At 39.0% G+C, this 19508-nt stretch overlaps 1 pseudogene across 1 annotated transcript in view; it reads left to right on the top strand.

Annotated features, from left to right (window-relative positions):
* Positions 1-19508, top strand: part of LOC309857279 (contactin-associated protein-like 3) — a 46455-nt pseudogene that overhangs the window by 17052 nt on the left and 9895 nt on the right. The window contains exons 5-10 of the transcript in view: positions 5170-5340; positions 6249-6467; positions 8901-9141; positions 9686-9916; positions 11118-11251; positions 12057-12148. The product of the transcript in view is annotated as a contactin-associated protein-like 3 (transcript). The remainder of the gene's footprint in view (positions 1-5169; positions 5341-6248; positions 6468-8900; positions 9142-9685; positions 9917-11117; positions 11252-12056; positions 12149-19508) is intronic.

The following is a 19508-nucleotide window of genomic DNA, read 5'->3' as shown; positions in this document are numbered from 1 at the left end:
TACCTCCAAGCTGTTTTCTCAGACATCTTTGCAGATGAGTCTCCAGATCAGGCACACATGAAGTGACAGGGTGTGGAGTTTCTCAGGATTTACTCCAGTCAATACATTTCATGCTCTTATCTAAGGTGCTCAAATATGGTTGCATACTCTTATTATTTACAATAACTCTGAGATCTGTCCAGACATGGAAAATCATGAAAAATCCTCAACTTTTAAATATAGCATGTTTGTTACTTCTGCAATTTGTTGGTTTGCCAATTCTCTGCCATACCTAAGAATATATTTAGCATTTATTTTATTTTTATTTATATATATTTTATTTACCCTCTAGTCTAAAAGCTATTTGTTGTGAAAATAAACAACACTTTGTCTTACAAAAAGATAAATAAAATAAAATTTTTATATATGCCTATGCATATATATATGAAATCAACATGCTCCACAACATTTAAACAAAACCCAGAATTTATTAATATAATATTTAAAATATATAGGAAGTCATCCAAAATTACAAAGAACCAGAAAAATCTAAGCTGGCTTAGGAAAATATAATCAACAGTTACTAATGCAATTGTGACACAGTGGTTAGAACGAACTGATAAATAGTTTAAAAGAGCTATTACACAAGAACTCTAACAAGTGATCATAAACACTTTTGTAAGAAATAGAAAAAGAACATTCACCAAAGAAATAGGATATCCAAAGAGCTAAATGAAAACTTTAGAACTGAAAAATATGAAACTGAAATAAAAGATGTCCTGGGTGGGCCAAATAGTGGATCTGAGATGAGACAGTCAGTGGCCTTAATGATAGGAATGACTTATCTGATCAAAAGAAAGAAAAAAATCTAAAAATGAACAGGGCCTCAGGGAACTCTGAGTCAACAACAAAAGATCTAACATTCATGTAATTGAGCATCCAGAAGCAGACAGAATAGTGTGGTGCTGAAAAAAAAAAAAAAAAAAAGGAAAGAAAAAAGGCTGAAAATTGTCCAAGTTTGGCAAAAAACAGACTTGATAAGCTGGATGAACTTGAAACATAAGCTCAAATTCACCTCCAGACACATCAATATTAAACTGCTGAAAACAAAGGCAATGAAGAATGTTTGAAATCAACCAGAGAGAAGAGTGATGCATCATCTGTAGGTGAACTCCTACTCATAAGTCCATGACTTTCTCAGTAGAAATATGGAAGCCAGGAAGGAAGTGGCAAAACATTTCTCAAGGGCTAAAAGTAAAGAACTGTTGGTCTGGAATTCCATATTCATCAAAAATCTCCTTCAGGGATGAAGATAAAGAAATTCTCAGATGAAGGAAAGCTAAAAGCATTCCTTACCAGAAGATACTTTAAAAGACTTTCTAAAGGAAGACTCAGACAGAAGTGAAATGCTATTAGAAGGAAATTTGGGATCTCAGGGGTATAAAATCAGCTTGAGAAATGGTAAATATTGGGGTACATATAATAGACTATTCTCCTGTTGAGTTATTTTAAATATACCTTTGGTTGAAAGCAAAAAATACAACATTATTTCATAGAGCTCTTAATTTGTACAGATGGAATACATTTGGCAGCAATAAATGAAGAGCACTTGGTAAACTGACAGAATTGTTGGCGAGGTTTTGACATAGGAGTCCAAGTGGTTAAAATGCAGATTCTGAGCAGACTCTGAAAAGTTAAGTGTATATATTGTCACTCCTAAAATAACTAACCAAGGAACTGCTAGAGACAAAAATAGAATACTAAAAAATGTTTAACTCCAAAGGAGACAGAAAAGAACAACAAAGCCTAAGAAACAGGAAAAAAATAATAAAATGGTAAAACTAAATTGAACTTGTCAACATTTATATTTAATATAAATGGTCCAAACAAACCCGTTAAAGGACAGATGGGTATGACTCAACTATGTACTTTGTACAAGAAACTCACTCCAAATATAATGATATCATAAGTTTAAAAAGAGCGACAGGGAAAGATATACTACACAAACACTAACTGAAAGAATGCTGGACATTCTGTATTAAATTTTTGCTTGAAAGCATAGAAAATTAATAGATACAAAAAGCAATTAAGAAGACATGAGAATCTTTTTTTTTTTAAAGATTTTTATTTATTTATTTGAGAGACAGAGATCACAAGTAGGCAGAGAGGCAGGCAGAGAGAGAGGAGGAAGCAGGCTCAGAGAGCCTGATGCGGGGCTTGATCCCAGGACCCTGGGATCATGACCTGAGCTGAAGGCAGAGGCTTTAACCCACTGAGCCACCCAGGCGCCCCAAGAAGACATGAGAATCTTAAATGTGTACACTGATAACTGACCTTCAAAATACATAAAGCAACAACTGACAAGATGGAAAGGGGAAGTAGGCAAAATCACAATTATAATTAGAGAATCAAATACTCCTCTCTCATTAATCTTTGGAACTAAAACAGGGGAAACAAGCAAAGTGTACATAAAACCTAATGTCACTACAAAGCAACAGAATTTAATTGACATTTATGTAACACCCTACCAACAGTAAAATACACATTCTTTTAAACTGCACATGGATACATCATATTCTATGTCACAAAACAAACTTGAGCACATATCAAATAAATCACACAAAAATACATTCCCTGACATAAATGAATTAAACTAGAAACAAAGAACAAAGAGAGTGAGAAAGTCTCCAAACACTTAGAAATATTAAATATAATAGTATAAATATAGTATAGTATATAAATATAGTATAGTATAAATATATTTAATATTTAGTAGTCTCCAAACTACTAAATATTAAATATAATATTAAATATTAAACACCAAACTACTAAATATTAAATGAGTCAAGGACGTCTCAACATTATAAAACATATTGATCTGAATGAAAAGGAAAATACAATATATCAGTGGTGGGAGGCAGTTATGTCAGTGCTGGGAGAGATAGTAATAGCATTAAATGCTTGTATTGTGAAAGAAAAAGATCTCAACTGAATGATTTAAGCTTTTACCATAATAAATTAGAAAAAAAGAAAAAATAATTCAAAAAAGCAGAAGGAAGGAAATAATAAAGATAAGAGAAATTAATTAAAGGCAGAGATCTATAAAAACAAAATATTTGTAAAAGAACAATAAAATATATAAATCTCTAGCAAAATTGTTGAGAGAGAGAGAGAAGAGAAATATTACCAATATGAGTAGTGAAAGCTGGAGTATCACTATAGACCCTACAGACATCAATAGGATAATAATGGCATACCACAAACAACTATACACATATCAGTTCTCCAATGTAGATAAAACAGACTAATTCCTTGAGAACCACTAACTACTAAAACTCACTCAAGATAAATTGAACTAGTAGAGACCCAGAAGTATTGACAGAATTGAATTCAGTCAGAGATGACTTCACTGGTGAGTTCCACCAAAGAAGAAATAACACTGTGTTTGCACAATCTCTTTCAGCAAATAGCAGAGGAAATTCTTTCCAACAGTTTATGAGGGCCCTACATTGCCCCAATACCAAACTAGACAAAGAAAATCCAAAAAAAAAAAAAAAAAAAAAAGACAGGGATAACTATGAATAGCATCATCACAGATACATATGCAAAAATCCTCAACTACATTAGCAAAAAATCCAGGAACATTAAAAGAATAATACATCATCACCAACTGGGGTTTACCCCAGGACACAAGGCTGATTCAGTGCAGCTGACCCTGGAAAAACATGGGTCTGAACTGGGTAGGTCCACTTGTGTGCAGAGTTTTTTCAATAAATACAGTACCATCCTATAAATGTGTTTTCTCTTTCTTGTGATTTTCTTAATAATATTTTGTTTTCTCCAGTTCACTGTATTGTAAGAATACAGTATATAATAATATAACATGCAAAGTATGTATTAACCAAATGTTGATGCTTCTTGGTAAGGTGTCCAGTCAACCTGTCTAGTAGGCCATTAGTAGTTAAGTTTTTGGAGGGTCCAAAGTTACATGTGAATGTCCAACTGTGCAAAGGTCAGTGCCCCAACTCCCTTGTTGTTTAAGGGTTGACCATATTTGGAAATCAATCAATGTCATCTACCATATTAACAGTTGAAAGAAGAAAAATCACATCAAATGCTTTTTCTGCATCAACTGATATGAACACAATCATTTGAATTACTATGATTATATCATTAACTAACATGATACATTCATATCAGATACCACTCATGATAAAATTTTTAGGAAACTATGAATAACAGGAAACTTCTTGATCCTAATAAAGATTATCTACATACAGAACAGCTGGCAGCATGGTTACTGGTGAAAAACTGAACCCTTTCCCTGCAGCAGTGGGCACGAGATAAGGATATTCAATCTCATCACTTCTGTTCTGTGACTTCAGTCACACTGGATGTCCTAGCCAGTGCAGCAACCGAGGAAGGAAGGAGGGGCATCCAGATTGGAAAGCAAGAAAGAGAACTATTTGCAGATACACGTGTGATCAGCAGATATGTTTAGGGCAGCTCTGTTTGTGAATGACCAAAGCTGGAAACCACACTGACATTCTCCAGTGACAAAGAAATGGAGACCCGATCCACACAATGAAGGACGATAGAGCAGCAATAAGTCATGGCATACTGAATGAATCTTGAATTCCAATGAGCGAGAGAAGCCAGTCTCAGAAGATTACCTACAGTGTGATTCCATTTATATGACACTTGGAAAAGGCACAACTGTAGATCACAATGACCAGGGCTTAGGGGCAGGAGGAGGGTGTGACTGTAAGAGAACAGCCTGAGGGAGGAGGGGAGATGAAGCTGTCCTTTATCCTGATTTTGGTGGTGGTTATACAACTCTACACGTGTATTAAAGTTCATCTAACTGTATGTCCCCCCAAAGTCTATTTGACTTAATGGTAATCTATAAATAATATTGTCTTCTAAAAAACACAGGGTATTTCCAGTGATTATCTGTCCATTCAGTTTCAGGCTTGTCTGTCTTAATCCTTGAAATAGTCACTCTCTGGATATTCACATTGTGGCTGTATGTTTGGAAGAACCCCCAAATGAAGGCTTGCATAGATAATGAATGCATTTAATGATGGTAAAAATGGTAATAATGGTAAAAAAAATTACTAGAAATACAAAATATGGTTATTATTCTGTTTCCTTGCTATTGTCACTGTCTTTTTTTTTTTTGGGAAACAGATTCATTTTGGAATTCCGCTTCCTTCAACACCGAGACCTCACACTTTCACTTCCCTATGCTCCGTGGAGAGCTCAGTGCTGATGTTTCTTTCTTTTTTAAGACGACAGCACCTTCTGGGGTGTTTGTAGAGAACCTGGGGATCACAGACTTCATCAGGCTAGAGCTGCACAGTGAGTTGCCTTCTGGGCAAAGCCACCAGGCCTCAGTATATAGCAATAACCCTTCTGGGAACCTAATTCCCAAAGTACTGCTATGTTTTCTTTGTCACTTGTATTCCTTTAATGCAAACTAAAGTTCTAATACCTTTTTAAAAAAGATTTATTTATTTGAGAGAGAGAGAGCAGGGTTGGGGGGGGAGAGGGAGACAGAATCTTAAGCAGACTCCACACTGAGCATGGAGCCCAGTGCGGGGCTTGATCCCATGACCCTGAGATCATAACCTGAGCTCACACCAAGAGTCGAATGCTTAACCAACTGTACCACCCAGGAGCACCTAAAGCTCCATTATTTTAAATCCTTATTTTCAATAGAGGGTAAACAGTGATTCACAAAACACACACAGTCTGTCCAATTTTGTGTTGCCCTGTGTGTGTAGTAAGGATCTTTTAAACCAAACTGGTTCGATAACTACTCCCTAAATTGCAGAATCATTTCATGTAATTGACTCGCCACATTGTTCATGCATGTAGCAAGGCTCGGTTCCTTACTTCAAAATTTCACAGAGGGCTTTTTAAATAAAGTACATGAGGATTCCCCCCACCTTGAAATAAATTCGCTGATATATAAGAAGGCAGGCCACAGACCAGTTTCCCTCTGGTGGGGACAGATCTCTACTCCTTAAGGTTTAGCAAGATGAGGAGCATTGTCTGAGGGGGAATCAGGTAAAATGGCTTTGTTTTTCTTCCCTCGGGACACACATTTCTTTTGCCCTCCTAGCCAGCTCAGAATGACATTGGTCGGCAGCAGTGTCACCGTCTGCTTTCATAAGGAGCGTGTCCTGCCGCTGCCCTCTTGTCTCTTGAGGCTGAATTTCCTCCCTGGGGAATGAAGCACACTACTCTCTTCTCTGTATTTGCAGCTCCTACAGAAGTGACCTTTTCCTTCGATGTGGGGAATGGGCAATGTGAGGTCACAGTGCAGTCTCCCACTCCCTTTAATGACAACCGGTGGCACCACGTGAGGGCCGAGAGGAATGTAAAGGAGGCGACCCTTCAAGTGGACCAGCTCCCCAGCAAGACACAAGCTGCGCCCGTGGATGGCCATACCCGCCTGCAGCTCAACAGCCAGCTCTTTGTGGGTGAGTGTAGCTGCCCTCTGGCTGGGCTGTGCTGGTGGACACAGAGAAGACTCGAGTCATCCAGCCATGATGGCAGCAGGTGCACGTGACTCCTGCCAGCACCACAGACTGAGAGCTCTAGGAAGAGTCAGGCTCTTTCCACAGATGGTTGTTAATACAGTTTCCATAGTGTGTTTTTTGGGATCATGGTTTCCATAGATTTCCCAGGTCACAGATGAGATAATGGAGGTCCAGAGAGAGTGAGTGATGTAGTCTAGAAACTGAAATAGAAGAGAAACCCAGTCCCCAGTGGGTGGATTTCCAGGCTGGACCTCAACAGTATTGATGACCTGTGTTTGCTTTAGTGACTTCTTATCAATGCTATTTATAAAATGGTTAGCAAATTTCATCTAGAACTTCTGGCTTCACTTTTCAGTGCAGTCAGGGAATCCGCTGTGTGACTGTGTCTGAGTTCTCCTGTGCCCCCTCTAACACAGACCAAAGGAGGACTCATATGGCTGTGTCACCCTCCTCTGATTCCCAGTCCTTGCAGACACAAGGTTCAAAACTGGGCTGGCGCCATTCTCAATGCTGGTGCTTCAGGGATGAAAGCTCTGGGTAGTGGAAGTCTTCCTTTTCATTTACTTGCTTATTTTTTTAATTAATTTATTTATTAAGACTGCTATCTTGTTTTTTTAAAATTAATTTATTTATTTTCAGAAAAACAGTATTCATTATTTTTTTCACCACACCCAGTGCTCCATGCAATCTGTGCCCTCTATAATACCCACCACCTGGTACCCCAAACTCCCACCCCCCACCACTTCAAACCCCTCAGATTGTTTTTCAGAGTCCATAGTCTCTCATGGTTCACCTCCCCTTCCAATTTACCCCAACTCCCTTCTCCTCTCTAACACCCCTTGTCCTCCATGATATTTGTTATGCTCCACAAATAAGTGAAACCATATGATAATTGACTCTCTCTGCTTGACTCATTTCACTCAGCATAATCTCTTCCAGTCCCATCCATGTTGCTACAAAAGTTGGGTATTCATCCTTTTTGATGGAGGCATAATACTCCATAGTGTATATGGACCACATCTTCCTTATCCATGTTTTTTCTTTTTCTCAAAGGGAGAGATAAGTTTTGCTACATTACTTTTCAGATAACTCTATTCTAATTTGTAAAGCAAGCAAACAATTAAGGTAACTCTTCCTTGGTCATTTCTCATGTGTTTTCAAGTAAATAAGGAGCTGGTCCAATTAGGAACTAATCTAAATCACAGATTAGCCTGCAGTCTGCTTTGCCAGAGGACACCTACAGCTTCTGGGGGCTGTACAATGCAGGTAGTTGTGTGTGTGTGTGTGTGTGTGTGTGTGTGTGTGCACACAACCCATGATACAGAAAACTTCAAGGCTTCACGTCAAGTCATCAGACTGTTACTCAAATTAAACAATTCTGTTTTCTGATTTGTAATCCTGAGGACCAAGGAATGGAATTTCTAGGAACAAAGTTGACATGAACACCTACATGGAATTGACATCCTCATGAAAACAATGTTTCCAGAGCATGGGAAGCTGGTGGAAAATGCTGATTTACGCCCCAGGCCCACCGAGTCAGAATCCCTGGGAATGAACCCCAGGAGAAGCAAGCACTCCAGGTGACCCCCGCACCCCCAGATTTGAGATTAGGCTCATGTGAGGCATGATAGAGAGCTACTCAGTGTTCAGTGACTGTTACCCTCCTGACCTCAGAGCCAGCAGCCTGGAGCAAGGCAGGCCTGATTCTGGATTTTAATGTCACCCCTGCTTTCTCTTTCTTTGCCTGCTCCTCAATTCCCTTTTCATGTCATTGTTAATGGGAGCATTTCTAAAAAAGGATGGTATTACATATATAATTTGTTATTATATGTAATGTATGCATTATATTATATACAACAAGTGTATAACAAACACATAACAAAATATATATGACAAATGCATATATGAATTATAATGTATACTACATATTAACCCTATACAATTTATATACATTTGCATGTTACAAATTTGTAATATGTATTATATTGCAAAGATTTTCAACTATTTAACTTTATTGTGCCCATCACAGTTTATACACTTAAACTTTAAAAAGGAGAGATGGTATTTTCTTTTTTTTTTTAATGAAGGAACCAACTTTAAACTGTAAAAATCTTTCTAAATAGAACTTGAAGAAGTACTTTTTAGAATAAATATTTACCAAGTTCAATTTTAAAAATATTTCCATCCGTGATTTATTCAATACCATTTGATGATTCTTAGTATGAGATCACAGCCTAGGTTTTCAAAATCGCATGTGTTTGTAAAGCTTCGGGTGGGTCGCCTTTCTGAAGGGCTCGGTCTGGCCACAGTTGGATGTCAGTTGGAAATGCCACCGAGACCCCCAGGGCACGGCTGTAATTGTTTCCCTTGTAGGCGGGACAGCCACCAGACAGAGAGGCTTCCTGGGGTGCATTCGGTCACTGCGGTTGAACGGGCTGGCCCTGGACCTGGAAGAAAGGGCCACAATGACGCCAGGAGTGGACCCAGGCTGCCTGGGACACTGCAGCAGCTATGGACACCTGTGTCGCAATGGAGGGAGATGTAGGGAGAGACCCAGGGGCATTGCCTGTGAACTGTGCCTTCTCTGCGTATGACGGGCCATTCTGCGAGAGCGGTGAGTGTGCCCTGGGCAGGATGGGGAGAGGGAGGCACCTTATGTGGGTCTTTGCCTCCTGTTTCTGGCATTTGACCCTTTCTCTACAAAAGGATAAGGCGGATCTCTCTGATTGGGTAAAGGAGAGTTGTTTCTCTCCCAAATTTGTCCATTTATGATTCTGTTCTTGAGAAGCTCGTGATGACTTCTGTTGGATTCTGCATCATTCATGTGACACTGAGATGGACAATAACTCTAAGTATATGTTCACACTTGGCGTTTAATGCTGTGTAACTCTGAGATGAAGCATTTTGTGGGCCATAATAAAATATTGTTACTCAGTTCAACATCATGCGAATATACACGGGGATAAGTTATCTTTTTATCCATACTTGATTACCTTTTTAATCAGAAATATTTCTAAATTAAAAAAAAAAACAGCAAAGTGTGACATTCTTGTTTTCTGTCTTGAGAGACTAAGGGTTAGAGATAGTGTGTAAATACACATAGAGAAGAGCCTTGCCTTGACTTCGTGCTAACATAACAAAAATGAGTATCATTCCAGAGATTTCTGCGTATTTTGGAATTGGCTCGTTTGTTATCTACGACTTTCAGGAACATTCTAACTACACCACCAGCAAGAATTCGAGCTCCTTTGCAACTTTACTTCATGAGGGCTTGATGCTGGCTGGAGAAATGGCCACACTGAGCTTCCGGACCACAGGGACACCCAGCTTACTCCTCTATGTGAGCTCCTTCTACGAGGAGTACCTGTCCGTGATCCTCACCCCCAATGGTGAGTGTCGAGAATGAGGAGGCTGAATTAGAAAATAAGGACCACAATGAGGGGGACCCTTTAGGTGTTTAACTACAAAAAGGAAACACAATTGCATGGCTTGCCATGCTTGTAACACTAGTTCATGATAACCCTCAAGTGTTTATTACTAAAGTTCACATATCCATGATTATATTTAAGATACATTCCCTCCATGGAAGTTTGATCATTTTAGGTATTTGATGTGCTGCTAGGCTTCTTGCTATTCTGGGAAGTCTTTCCATCTGTATGTGAATAAATTAGTTCTGCAATTCACTCTGAAACAAGATAGCTCACTTTGTACATGGAAAATATTTCCTCCTCCTTCTTAGCAAAGTAAAGAAGTATATTAAGCTATCTAAAACCCACGATTCCTATGCATCACATGAATAGCATTGTTCTTTACTCTTCAGTGGCCGAGAAGCCATTCATGGCAATATCTACATACGAAGAAAAGTGGGATGAGAGGTACCCAACTCATGGCCACAAGTCTTTCCAAGATGTTGCATATGAAGCATTAGCTCAAGCTGTAACCTTGCTTCACAGGGCGGAAGGGCAGGGACCTACTTTCTGGAAGATCTTCTCCAGGCAGTACAGGGCTATGGGGCAGTGGGCATCTCTGTGAAGGACATCAGGAGATTTAGATGTTGTAGCAAATCACTGGTCTTTCTTCTGTTTCTTGATTATGGCAGAAACATAAGGGAAAAAATTCTAGTTGTGCAAAAAGATTCTTTATGCAAATGTCAGCAATACATTAAAATGCATTAAAATAAGTCATATTAAAAGAAGTGATGCTTATAGAAACTGAAAATGCAATATTGCTTGAGGTTTTGCCATTTAATACTATGAATACCACATGAATAATTAACTTCAAGCCTAGCTCCGAGTTCTCATATGCCTAACTTAGAATTTTTTCCTTTTGTTAAGGAAAATGGAAGAACTTGGGGAAAGACCATTTGGTCTTGACTTTTAAAATAGTGTAATCAGATTCTGAATTCAGCCCTGGAATAGCACATAAACGATCACTCTTCCAGGAATAGAGACCCTCAGTGTCCTTAAGCAAATGCTCAATAAATTCAAATTATAGGAAATAAATAAAAATAAAATGTGCTTTAGAACCTGCATTGATGGTTTTTATAAAATTCCACTTTAGTTAAAAATGTAATTTTTTGGTCTTGTTTAGGAAGTTTGCAGATCAGGTATAAGCTGGACAGGCACCAAGAACCTGATGTTTTTAACTTTGGTTTTAAAAACTTTGCTGATGGGCAGCTTCACCAGGTGACGATTCACAGAGAAGCAGCGGTGGTCTCTGTAGAGGTAAGAGATAGATTCACAGCAGCCACAGTAACCAAACCTGTGGCATTCAGTGTATGACCTCCAGCAAGGCTTTGAGAATAAATCCTAGTAACAGAGATACATGTTCATCAGTCTTCCCAGAAAGTCTTGGGGACAGAAAATGTAGTCAAAGTGTTTTCTTTAGCAGTGTCATTTGTTTGTTTAGCAAGAGGCTGACAGGGTTTTTGTTAATATCTGACCACTGAAAATGCCAAGCTGTCCTCGAAGGTCGGGGAATATTGCCAGTTTCTCCCAGCAATTACTGGAGATGTTCCAACAAGAATGAAAGCCTATTTCCATCTTAGTACAAAAGAGCAAAGATGGCAGAAATGTAAACACAAGGGGAAAAGCAAGATTTTGCTGAAAGTGGGAATACATTTTTTAAAAGCCTCCATGTTTCAATTATTCATTGTCACTGGGTTTTGAAGAATTACCTTTATATATTGAATCTGTGCCAGTAATACTTTTTGTGGCTTGTGTTACTAATTTCTGTTTGAAATAAGTAAAAGCTTTAAGGTTTGAAATAGCTTATTGCATTTCTTTGTGAAAATCGTACCAATTACGGATCCCTAAACCATGAAGACAAATAAAGGGGAAAGAATAGGCAATGGGGTGGTGTAAAATCTGAGGTATTAAAACAATTGCTATGAAACCATTTCACCTTTGTAACAGCACGAATGTATGGCTTGTTTTTACCATTTTCCTTGGTCTCCCTCAGACTCCCATTCTCCTATCCACCAAAATTACTTGCCATTTTGATGTTTGCTTCTCGTGGAATATTTAATAGGTTAACCAGAATGCAAGGAGACAAGTTGTCCTGTCGTCAGGGACAGAATTCAATGCTGTCAAACCCCTTATGTTGGGGACAATTTTAGGTAAGTGTCAGAAAGAACATCGGACTCCCATACCCAACCCCCTGACATGGATCAGAAGTGTCAGGTTGCAAACAGGGGAAGGGTTCATAAGGCTGAAAGAAGCTCCTTGTCGTATTCATGGTTTCCCAGCAAGTGACAATCAAGGTAGAAGCAGCCCTTTTGTCCAAGTGTGCCTGTAATCACCAGGGAGGGCTGTCTGCTAGGTGAGCCACAGTGACCCCTGAGAAGTGTCTCCACATGTGCCCTCTCACTTGGTAATCAAGCAGAATGAAACTTGGTATTTTTCTAACAATTGAGGAAAGGCAAAATCAAAACAGCTGTCACGTTTACAATTGTATATTAATCAGGGGTCAAATGCAGAAATCACCCAACAGTAAATATGGATTTATATTAAGAAGAAAGGACTTACATTTTCTTTGGGCAAGTGAGTATGTGTTGGTGGTAGGCTGGGCTCTGCTCTGAGATGTGTTCAGTGCTCCCAGCTACACCTGGAAGGTCAGGATCTGAAGATCCTCCACACCCGCTTTAGGGCTGGTAAAAGAATACCGACTACTTAAGCATCAAATTATTTATGCCTTTGTTTTCCCCCTTGTCACCAAGAATTAGATTGAAATAAAAATTTGAAAGGTATTTTTTTCCTTTTAATTGTTTATATTGTAAACTGTACGTGCTATCAATATCTAAAGTTATTTGGGAGAAATCCTCTTGTAGTCTTGGGTCGAATTTCTGCTCTGGTACATGACACTCATCTGGCTGTGTTGGTCCAAGATAATTCATGGACTTTTTACTACCTTTTCAGCCATTTGTACCTTGATTCTTTGATCATTTCTTCCATCCCTGGCACGTAAAACATCCTACATATGGTGGAATCTATAGACAGCCCATGAGCCCATGTTCAAAATAGGGTGAGAAGCACAGTAACTGTTAAAATGGTGACATTTTTCTAAAAGACGATGAGCAATAAAATTATAAGTTCTTATTTTTCAGAGGAAATGGGGCAGATCGCAGTGTGTCTTTGTAAATGGTAAATGCAGATGCACATCATTTAGATGGTAGAGGGGATGGGAAGCTCTGTGTTGGTCCTGGGAGTTACAGTTGCAGGTTAAGCCAGTGAAGCAGGGTCCCGGGGTTCTTTGCTGTGAAAACAGTCTTGGCATCATGTAATGGATACCAACTTTGGGCCAAAGTGGTGCTCCTGCTTTCTAACTGTGCCTTAGTGTGGATAAAGAGTCAGGCCCCATGATGTGTTGGCAGAAAGGCTTTGCTGTGGCTTGCCGTTCCTGCCCCCTCTGCACGTGCAGAGTGGGCCTCCAGCAGCTGGCACAGAAATGCAGATGAGCACAGTTGTTCCCCTCAAGTGCTGGGAGAAGTCTGTAGCTCAAACAGCCCATGGGAAAGAGAGGGGAATAGCTTAGTCTCTAATGCATGAATTCAGGTGTGTTTTCTAGGTGTTTCTGGACATCCATGTTTTGTGATATTAGTAGATTTTTTATTCTATTTTTTAAAGTTTTTATTTAAATTTTAGATGGCTGACATACAGTGTAATATTAATTTCAGGTGTAGAATTTAGAGATTCATCATCTAGATACAACACCCAGTAAGGTTTTCTTTTTTTCATTCTATTTAGAACAGTGGCATTAAAAAGGGGGGAGGGAGGGTGTTTGCCTGAGTGGCTCAGTCATTAAGCATCTGCCTTTCGGCTCAGGTCATGATCCCAGGGTCCTGGGTCGAGCCCCATATCAGGCTCCCTGCTCAGTGGGAAGCCTGTTTCTCCTTCTCCTACTCCTCCTGCTTTTGTTCTGTCTCCCACTATCTCTCTCTCTGTCAAATAAATTTAAAAACCAAAACCAAACAAAACAAAACAAAACAAAAACAGTGACATAGTATAGAAAAACCACAAGAACTGGGAAAACAATAGAAAGAGATAAGGTTCTCCTCTGGCTTTGACCCATGAGAATAACAGTATACAATTAGCAGGAAGAGGTTATGAAGTTCCTAAAAAGTCAGAGCTTAGTTGAGTTTCACAGAACAGTGGGATGGAACCCCAGCTTCAGCTGTCAGCTGAATAGTATAATTTTTTATACAATCCAAGTGGAAAGGAATTTTTAATATCCAAGTGGAAAAGAATTTGCTCACTTTTTACGTGCTACTGAGCTCCACTCTCTGGCCTGACAGTTACCATTCATGGCTTGAACAGAGTGAGGAGTAGATCATCTTAGGGGTGTGCAAGCCTCAGAGCTCAGCTTACTTACGTGCAGGTGAGGTCTGTGAGTGCAGGGATGGCCCCATCTGCCCCCAGTAGAGTCATCCCTCCTTTGTTGCTAGAGCAGGTTTCTGTGGGCACTCTTCCCAGCCAGGAGGACAGATAGGGTCAAGGAACAAAAGGAACATAACACACACAACTAACTGCCTGCCCTCAGTGACTCTGGCTCTGAGAGGAGAGATGAGGCAGTTTCAGAAGTGACTGTGGCATAAGGTAGGAAGTTGCCAGCAGGAAGTGTGAAATTGACAAACATTTTAAAGACAATTTAGCTTTGAATGTATTAACTGTAAAAAGATATATCATGGGTTATGGAAACTGATTTAATAACTAAACTACCTTATATAAAGGGAGTCATTTAATAAAAAAGGAGAATAATACATTTTATCATATACATTTTTATTTTCCTGCAAGTTCATCTGTAGAGAGCAGTAGCATGGAATCAAAGATGTTAATGTTTCTATTCAAGAATGGTCTAGTCAAAAAGCTGTAGAAATTGAAGTTGAAATTCATCAATGAAGTTTATTGTCTGAAGCAACTGAGTCTAATAAAATTATAAATATTCATTTCATCTGTACCTAGAGGTACACATCTTGATCAAAGGCTAATAACACTTATCGTGTTTTGGGTAACTTTATTTAGGATAGCTTCTCCTTAGCAGTAACTACGAGAAGATGACTATTTCATGTTCAGATTTGGGAAATAGAAGCTGAGCTTCTTTTCATAAAGTTGCATAAAATAGACCAAGAGACTGGCTAATGAAGAGCTATTCATTTTCCAAAGACAGTGAAAGACCCGCGGATCCCCTTACCCAAGAATCCAACACTGCCACAGGATGCAATCAGCAAGAGGTTCTTTATTGTTACGCAGGCGCCTGCGGGTGGTCAGCGCGCGCCTGCGGGTGGTCAGCAGCTCCTGCTAGCTGAGCACACCCGGCTAGGGTGGTGCCGGGTTTTTATGGACAGGTACAAACAAGTTTTGGGTGGGGCGCAACTGATTGGTGGACAGTTTGAACTTTTGAAAAAGGCATACTTGGTGTTAGTGGATTGGCCCTGGAAGACCCCCCTCGCGTGAAGAGAAAGGCGGGAAGGGGAAACAAAGAGGGGAAGTTTGACCTTATTACTCAGCAGAAAGACATCCTATCTATGTGACCATGCAGCCCCCTTGCCTACGAGACCATGCCCTGGCTATTAGGAGAGGGTATCTTGTTCAAACAGGAGTCAAGTGTCATGCCCTAAAAGCCAAGCGAGTTACAGAAAGGCAAAAGAGCAGTTACATTGAATTCAACCCTGGGGGAAGGGTCTTTTCATTGCAAGGGGAGGAGGGGTACTTTTACACAACAAAAGAGCAGTTAATTACTTAACGACGAGGGGGGGTCTTTCAACAGTTGTCCCAAGCTATGGCAAGCTGTCCTCCACTTATTTTGATGAGCTCCCATTCTTCAGTGGTCTTATTAACAATGACACTCAGGTCAAGTGCTCCCGGTTACTATAAAAGATTTTCAGTAAAATCCGAGTTTAAGTGCAGATCATTAGGTTTCTAATTTTCTGTCCAGTCTTGACTTGGATGGGACCTGTAACCCTGAAGTATGAGAGCTTTAAAATACAACAACCCAGTAAGATGTCCTGGCATTTTCATTAGGTTTTATCTCTCTAAAGGCTTTTGTGTAAATGGTATTCTGTGAATTTTGTCTTTTGTGCATTAAAGAACAACAATAGCAAATATCCCCAAAATACCAAAACAAAAATCTGTTTTTGAAGGGTGCAGAGTAAAGATGTGCCTTTCTCTTCCCTCCTGGGAAAGAGTGCAATACGTTGAATGTAGTTCAAGTCAGTACAGTCATGCAGTTAAACCTTAGTGGGGAAAAGAAACCCACTGAAGGATCTTGTGTTGAAATGGAACTCCATATATTAGAATTGGGTTATAAATAATATGTGGGGGTTACTGATGCCCTCATGGACAGACTACAGTTCAGATACTAAAAGCTCCATTGACTTCTGTGACGTATGTTTTGTCTTTGCTGTGCTCTGCCTAAGAATTTATCTCATTTGGGAGGAAAGTCATAGGGTGGAAGACACAAAAGTTTATATAATTTCAGAATATGAATACAAATGAAAAGTTCCTCAACAAAATATTAGCAAATCTAATCCAGTAAAATCTAATCCAGTAACACAAACAAATTGTCATATGCGACCAGATAAGATTTATCCTAGGAATTTAAGGTTGGGTCAGCAGATAAAAACAATCAATGTAATACAGCATATTAATAGAATAAAGGACAAAAACCACATGGTTGTCTGAATAGGCACATAAAAAGCATTTGAAAAAAATCCACTGTGCTTTCATTAAAAAAAAAAAAATAAAACAAACAAACAAAAAAAAAAAACAAAGTAGGAATAGAAAGAAACCTCCTCGCATGTAAAAAGACAGCTAAAAAAACCCCATGCCTGGCATCACACTTAATGGAAAATAATGGAAATCTTTCCCTAAGATCAGGAATAAGATAAGGATGTCTACTCTCACCACCTTCCTTCAGGATTGTAGTAAAGGTTTGAGTGAGGGCTACAAGGCAAGAAACAAAGAGTAAAAAGTATCCAGAATGAAAAGGAAGAAGTAAAACTATGTCTATTTGTACAGAACGGGATCTTATAAGGAATCCATGAAAAAAGCTAATAGAGATAGTTCACAGTAGGAGCAAGGATATAAGATCAACATACAGAAATTTATTGTATTTTTATACTAGCAATGAATAATACAAAAACAAAATGAAGACCAAAATGTAAATTCCACTTAAAGTAGCATCAGATAGAATAAAATACCTTGGAATAACTTGAACAGAAGAGGTGTGAGACACATACCCTGGAAACTATGAAGAACTGCTGGAAAGAATTAAGGAAGATTCACACAAATGGAAAGACATCCATGTCCGTAGACTGGAAGTGTTAACATTGCTAAGGTGGTGGTGCTCTCCAAATTGATCTACAGGTTCAATACAATTCCGATCCAAGTCCAAGTGACAAGTCGATCCTAAATGCATATGGAAATGCAAGGCACTCCAATTAACTAAAACCATCTTGAAAAGAAGAGTGAAGCTGGAGTTTTTGCCCTGGATTCTTTTTTAATTTATTTTTTATTTTCAGCATAAAATAAAATTTTATGTATTTTATAAATAAATACTGAAAATAAAATTTTCAGTATTCATTACTTTTGCACCACACCTAGTGCTCCATGCAATCCATGCCCTCTATAATACCCACCACCTGGTAGCCTGACCTCCCAACCCCCGCCCCTTCAAATCCCTCAGATTGTTTTTCAGAGTCCATAGTCTCTCATGGTTCACCTCCCCTTCCAATTTCCCCCAACTCCCTTCTTCTCTCTAACTCCCCATGTCCTCCATGCTATTTGTTATGCTCCACAAATAAGTGAAACCGTATGATAATTGACTCTCTCTGCTTGACTAATTTCACTCAACATAATCTCTTCCAGTCCCATCCATGTTGCTCAAAAGTTGGGTATTCATCCTTTCTGATGGAAGCATAATACTCCACAGTATATATGGACCACATCCTCCTTATCCATTTGTCCATTGAAGTGCATCTTGGTTTTTTCCACAGTTTGGCAACCTTGGTCATTATTGCTATGAACATTGGGGCACCGATGACCCTTCTTTTTACTATGTCTGTATCTTTGGGGTAAATACCCAGTAGTGCAATTGCAGGGTCATAGGGTAGCTCTATTTTTAATTTCTTAAGGAATCCCCAGACTGTTTTCCAAAGTGGCTGCACCAACTTGCATTCCCACCAACAGTGTAAGAAGGTTCTCCTTTCTCCACATCCTCTCCAACACACATTATTTATGGTTTTGTTAATTTGGGCCATTCTAACTGGTGTAAGGTGGTATCTCAATGTTGTTTTGATTTTGATCTCCCTGATGGCTAGTGATAATGAACATTATTTCATGTGTCTGTTAGCCATTTGTATGTCTTCATTGGAGAAGTGTCTGTTCATGTCTTCTGCCCATTTTTTGGCATGAATATCTGTTTTGTGTGTGTTGAGTTTGTGGAGTTCTTTATAGATCTTGGATATCAGCCTTTTGTCTGTACTGTCATTTATGAATATCTTCTCCCATTCCATGGGTTGTCTCTTTGTTTTTTTGATGGTTTCTTTTGCTGTGCAGAAGCTTTTGATCTTGATAAGTCCCAAAAGTTCATTTTCACTTTTGTTTCCTTTGCCTTTGGAGACATATCTTAAAAGAAGTTGCTGTGGCTGATATCGAAGAGGTTACTGCTGATCTCTTCTAGGACTTTGATAGATTCCTGCCTCATGTTGAGGTCTTTTATCCATTTAGAGTTTGTATTTGCATATGACGTAAGAGAATGGTTGAGTTTCATTCTTCCACACATAGCTGTCCAATTTTCCCAGCACCATCTATTGAAGAGACTGTCTTTTTTCCATTGTATATTTTTTCCTGCTTTGTCAAAAACTATTTGACCATAGAGTTGAGGGTCCATATCTGGGCTCTCTCCTCTGTTCCACTGGTCTATGTGTCTGTTTTTGTGCCAGTACCATGCTGACCTGGGGATCACAGCTTTGTAGAACAGCTTGAAATCAGGCAACATGATGCCCCCAGTTGTTTTTCTTTTTCACCATTTCCTTAGCAATTCAGAGTCTCTTCTGATTCCATACAAATTTTAGGATTGTTTGCTCCAACTTTATAAGAAATTTTTTACAGAGTATATACAGAGCTCTCACAACCAAACAAAATGACAAATGACCCAATTTAAAAATGGTCAAAAGATCTGGTCAAAGGCTGAAATCAAAGACATTTCTTTGAAGATTTACCAAAAACTGATATGAAATGATGCTCAAGATCATTAGCCAGCAAAGGAATGAAAATCTAAACCACAAGGTATCACTAAAAAACCATAACAAGTGGAGGAGGTGGAGAAATTTGAGTGTTTGTGCATTGGTGATGGGAATGTAAAATGTGTAGCCACTGTGGAAAAACAGTTTGGCAGTTTATCTGGGAGTTAAACACAGAGTTACCATATGACCTCTCCTAGGTATATACCCAAGAGAATTGAAAACATATGTCCAGACACAAA

Source organism: Mustela nivalis (assembly GCF_964662115.1).
Source record: "Mustela nivalis genome assembly, contig: HAP1_SCAFFOLD_595, whole genome shotgun sequence".
Taxonomy (NCBI): domain Eukaryota; kingdom Metazoa; phylum Chordata; class Mammalia; order Carnivora; family Mustelidae; genus Mustela; species Mustela nivalis.
This window is presented reverse-complemented; position numbering and strand designations above follow the sequence as displayed.